The sequence below is a fragment of the Lynx canadensis genome, chromosome B3 (assembly GCF_007474595.2).
Source record: "Lynx canadensis isolate LIC74 chromosome B3, mLynCan4.pri.v2, whole genome shotgun sequence".
In the NCBI taxonomy this organism is placed as follows: domain Eukaryota; kingdom Metazoa; phylum Chordata; class Mammalia; order Carnivora; family Felidae; genus Lynx; species Lynx canadensis.
This window is the reverse complement of record NC_044308.2, coordinates 73,295,836-73,301,884: the sequence shown is the minus strand read 5'-3', so window position 1 is coordinate 73,301,884 and position 6,049 is coordinate 73,295,836.

Sequence of the window (6,049 nt, the reverse complement as noted above, 5' to 3'; positions counted from 1 at the left end):
AAGCATTCCTAAAGTTATATGAGGTGAAATTCTCTCCCTAAGGAAAAAAAGTTCTGCTCAGAAAGGTGGAAGTTGGTTACAGTTGAACGCTTACAACTTCTTTCAAATTACAGAGTGCTTTTTGAATAACATAGTTTGGAAAGATACAGTAGCCAGATATTATTTCAGTCACTATTATTTGGGGATGATTATGAATGCACCATACAGAAATGGTAAAAATAGGCAAAAAGAAAAAAATACAATCCAGATTTAGTAATAGGTAGGGGTTATGCCCTATCAATCACATATGTTGGGTACTATTGTAAATAAGATTTTAAAGGTTACTTTAAAAAATACAGTTAGAGGTGATGACAAATATACAACTACAGGACACTTGTGGAAATAAAAACCCAAACTGATACTTTGGTGGCCCCAAATGAACCATCTGTCACAGTATTTGCATCCTTGTATAGTCTTGTACAACCACTATGGAAAATAGTATGGAAGTTCCTCAAAAAATTAAGAACTACCATAGAATCCAGCATTTCCATGTTTGGGAATATATCTGAAGGAAACAGAAACACTACATCAAAGACATATCTGCACCTTCGTGTTCATAGTAGCATTAGGTATAATAGCCAAGATACGGAAACAACCCAGATATCTGTGGAAGGATACATGGATAAAGAAATAGTGGTATAGGGGCACCTGGGTGGCTCAGTCGGTTGAGCGTCCAACTTTGGCTCAGGTCATGATCTTGGGGTCCGTGGGTTTGGTCCCCATGTCAGGCTCTGTGTGGACAGCTGGAAGCCTGGAGCCTGTTTCAAATTCTGTGTCTCCCTCTCTTTCTCTGCTCCTCCCTGCTCATGCTCTGTCTCTCTCTTAATAATAAATAAACATTAAAAAATTAAAAAAAATTATGGTATAAATATACAATGGAAACTTATTCACCACAAAAAAGAAGGAAATCCTGCCATGTGTGACAACATGGGTGGATCTTGAGGGCATTATGCTAAGTGAAATAAGTCAGACAGAGAAAGACAAATACTGTATGATCTCATTTTTATGTGGAATTAAAAAAACACATCAAAACCCCCAAAAAACAAACTTATAGAAAAAGAGATCAGATTTGTGGTCACCAGAGGCAGGGGTGGGGAGGTAGGGGAATTGGATGAAGATGGTCAAAAGGTACAACTTCCAGTTGTACAAGATAAATAAGTACTGGGGTTGTAATATACAACATGATGACTATAGTTAACACTGATGTATGGTGTATTTGGAAGTTGTTAAAAGAGTAGATCTTAGGAGTTCTCACAAGATAAAAACCATTTTCTTTCTTTTTTTTTTTTTGTATGAGATGATGGATGTTAACTAAACTTATTGTGGTAATTGTTTTGCAATGTAAACGTATATTAAATTATGACATTGTAAACTTACACAATATTATATGTCAATTATATGTCAATAAAGCTGGGAAAAAAGAAGGTTCTAAGGAATATATAAAAAAATTTTACTGGAACTGATAGGTGAATTAGGCAAGGTTGCTGCAAACAAGGTCAATGTACAAAAATCAATTGTATTTTTATACATTAATAATGAACAACTAGAAATAAAAAATACCATTTATAAGACCATAAAAACCAAGAAACATTTATGAGTACATTTAACAAAATATGTGTGTGACTTATATAGTGACAGCTACAGAACATTACTGAGAGAAAATTTAAAGGGCCTAATCAAATGGAGAGATATACCATGTTGATGGATTGTAAGACTCAATATTGTTTAGAAGTTGATTCTTCTTAAAGTGATTTACAGCAATCTCAGTCAAAATCCTAGAATTTTGTAGAAATTGACAAATAATACATTTATACGAAAAATGTAAAAGACCTGGAATAGACAAAATACTTTTTGAAAAAGAAGAACAAAGTTGGAGGACTTACAGTACAAGATTTCGAGCCTTACTATAAAGCAACAGTAATCAAGACAGTGTGGTACTGGCATAAAAATAGACCTTTTGATTAAAAGAACAGAATAATTTCCAGAAATAAGTTCACACATACATGATCAATTTATTTCAATAAAACTTCCAAGGGAATTCAAAAGGAAAAGGAAATTCTTTTCAACAAATGGAATAGCTGGGTATTCCTATAGAAAAAATTTGATCCTCTACTCTTAGCTTCTACTGTATATAAAAATTAAAATGGGTCAGAGTCCTAGGCTTCAAAGCTAAAACTATAATTTTTCTAGAAGAAAGCACAAAAGAAAACCTTGGAGTAGCCAGAGATTTCCTAGACAGGACAAAAAAACACTAGTCATAAAAGAAAAATTTGATAAATAGGACTTCATCAAAGTTTAAAATGCTTGCCCTTTGGAAGGCACTATTAGAAAAATTAAAAGGCAAACATAGACTTGAAAAATAATCACGATATATATCTGACAAAAGATTTGTATCTAGGATATGTAAACGACTCTTTTTATGACTTAATTAAAATCAAAACAACCCAATGAAAACAGGCAAATGTTTTGAACAGACATTTCACAAAAGAAGATACCAGAAAGAATAGCCAAAAATCACACAAAGAGACACTCAAAATCATTAGTCATCAAGAAAATGCAAAATAAAACCACAATGACATACCACTACATACCTACTAGAATCGCTGAAATTAATTGATGGACAATACCAGGTGTTGATTGGATATATGAACCAAGTAAAACTTCCATAAATTGCTGGTAGGAATGCAGAATAGTACAATCACTTGGCAGACTCCTATAAAATTAAATGTACATTTACTATATGACCAAGCAATTCCACTCCTAGTTATTTTTTCAAGAGAAATAAGAATATATGTTCACAAAAAAGACTTGTACGTGAGTATTCACAGCAGTTTTATTCACAATAACACCAAACTGGAAGCAAGTCAAATATTCATCAGTGTGTGAATAGATAAATTCCATTATATTCATACAATGGAATGCTACTCAACAATAAAAAGGAATGGACTACTGATACACGCAACAACATGGGTGAATTTCAAAGACACCATGCTAACTGAAAGAAGCCAGACACAAAAGAATACATAATTCAGTTTCATTATCTGAAGTTCCAGAACTGTAAAATGAATCTAATGTGACAGAGAGCAGATCAGTGTTTGCCTGGAACTCTGGGTGGGTGAGGGTGGAATTGACTGCAGAGAGGCAAGAGGGAAAATTTTGTGATGATAGAAATACTGCACATCTTGATTATGTTGGTGGTTATATAGGTGAATAACATTTATTAAAAACTCAACAAATGGGGCGCCTGGATGGCTCAGTTGGTTAGGTGTCAGACTCTTGATTTCGGCTAACGTCATGGTCTCATATCATGGGTTTGAGCCCCACAATGAGGTCTGTGCTAGCAATGTGGAACTTGCTTGGGATTCTCTCTCTCCCTCTCTCTCTGCCCCTCCCTGCTTGCTCTCGTGCTCTCTCTCTCTCAAAAAATAAATAACTACAACAACAACAACAACAACAACAACCCTCAACAAATGATTCACTTAGGGGGCATGTGGCTGGCTCAGACGGTAGAGTGTGTACTGTTGAAATCGAGGTTGTAAGTGTGAGCCACACATTGGGTGTAGAGATCTTTAAAAATAAAAATCTTGGGGCACCTGGGTGCCTCAGTCGTTAAGCATCTGACTTCAGCTCTGGTCATGATCTCGCGGTTCACGAGTTTGAGCCCTGCATTGGGCTCGGTGCTGACAGCTCAGATCCTGGAGCCTGCTTTGGATTCTGTATCTTCCTCTCTCTCTCTGCCCCTCCCCTGCTCATGCTGTGTGTGTGTCTCTCTCTCTCAAAAATAAATAAACATTAAATTTTTTTTTTAAATCTTAAAAAAACAAACAATTCACTTAAATGGGCACATTTTACATGTTATACATCAATACATTTGATTAATAAGTGAAAAAAATTATAGAAAAAGTCATTGCTCTGTCAAAATAATTTATTTGCCTCAGTTATCCATAAATTTCAAGTAAAAATATAAAAAAATTAATTCCCTGGATAATTATTTTACTTTTTCACCCAGCATGGATGCTCATTCTTTGGTGTCTTTGAGATATTTGGTGCTTTTGAGAGATTCGCAAGTTGCTTTGGCAGTTCTGAGGAAACAGAGATTCTTTCTTTCTTTTATTTTTAAAAATTTTTTTTAATGTTGATTTAATTTTGAGAGACAGAGAGAAACAATGCATGAGGAAGGGAGGGGCAGAGAGAGAGGGAGACACAGGATCTGAAGCAGGCTCCAGGCTCTGAGCTGTCAGCACAGAGCCCAATGCGGGCTTGAACCCACAAACCATGAGATCATGACCCGGGCCGAAGTCAGACACTTAACTGACTGAGCCACCCAGGCGCCCCGAGAGAGATTATTTCTAACTAAGAGGGCACCAGGAATGGCTTCATGGAGGAAACCATTTTTAATCTTGGCTTTAGTTAATAGAAACAGAGAAAGAGAAATGAAGAAAATGATATGACATTCCAGGCAGAATGGACCATAACGCCAAGACATCTTGTCTTTTGCAAAAATACACTGTTTGGAGAGACTTCAAGTCTGCATTTCACTGTTTGCTATATCAGGGCTTTATATCAAACACACCTGTATGTAAATTTTCTGTCACCTTTAATTATGCATGGATGATTTCTCCCTATGAAGAATGCTGCTATGCTTAATCACAAAATCTTTTAAAAGAGAAATCTCTAGGAATTCATTAACTTAAAAATTGGCACTAGTGGGGTGCCTGGGTGACTCAGTCAGTTAAGCATCTGACTTTGGCTCGGGTCACGATCCCACTGCTTGTGAGTTCGAGCCCTGGAGCCCACATTAGGCTCTCTGCTGTCAGCACAGAGCCTGCTTTAGATCTTCTGTCCCCCTCTCTCTCTTCCTCTCCCTCACTGGTTCTTTCTCTCAAAGTAAATAAATAAACTTAAAAAACAACAGCCCATAATTCTTATAAGGACACTGGTCATATGAAATTAGGGCCCACCTTAAATACCTTATTTTAATTTCTTTTTAATAAATTTCTTTTTTTTTTCCTTGTAGAGAAAAAGCACGAGTGGGATAGAGAAGCAGAGAGAGAGAGAGAGAGAGAGAGAGAGAGAGAGAGAGAGGGAATCTTAAGCAGGCTGCATGCTTAGTGCAGAGCTTGACACGGGCTCCATCCCATGACCTTGGGATCACGACCTGAGCCAAAATCAAGAGTCAGTTGCTCAACTAACTGAGCAACTCAGGCACCCCCTAAATACCTTATTTTAACTTAATCACCTCTTTAAAGACCTTATCTTCAAATATAGTTACAGTCTGAGGCACTGGGGGGTTAGAATTTCACCATACAAATTTTTTTTTGGGGGGGGGGACACAATTCAGCTTCTAGTATTATTTAAAAAATAGTTATTATATTATTGGTGGGATCAGAAACAAAAAATGGGGCAAGTATGAGTAGAAAGATATATGGTAGATAACTGTGGAAGAGTAGGTTAAGTAAAACAATGACAGCCAGATAATTGTTATGTACTAGGCATAGTGCTACATTATATTCCCTATCTCACCAAGTCATTGATTTAAACGGCACCAGTTTAATACGGTACCAGTTTTGGGAGAATGTTGAATCACGACAAGCTGTGGGCTTTGGGTTTTATTGTGTAGACATGAAAAATAATTTGAAGGTGGGAAAATGACACAGAGAAGAGCAGTTTAGGAAGATTAGTAACAGAATGGAGCAGACTCTATTCCATTCCAAGGGTCAACAAACAATCTATAAAAGGCTGGAGAGTAAATATTTTAGTGTTTGTGGGCCATATGGTCTCTGTCACAAGTACTGAAGTCTGTCCTTGTTGTGTGAAAGCAGTAAACAAATGAGATTTATTCCAATAAAACTATGTACAAAAATAGACACAGCCCGGGGCTCCTGGGTGGCTCCCTTGGTTAAGTGTCTGACTCTAGATTTTGTCCAGGTCATGATCTCACCGTTTTCAAGTTCGAGCCCTGCCTCAGGCTCCATGCTGCCAGTTTGGAGCCTGCTTGGGATTCTCTCCC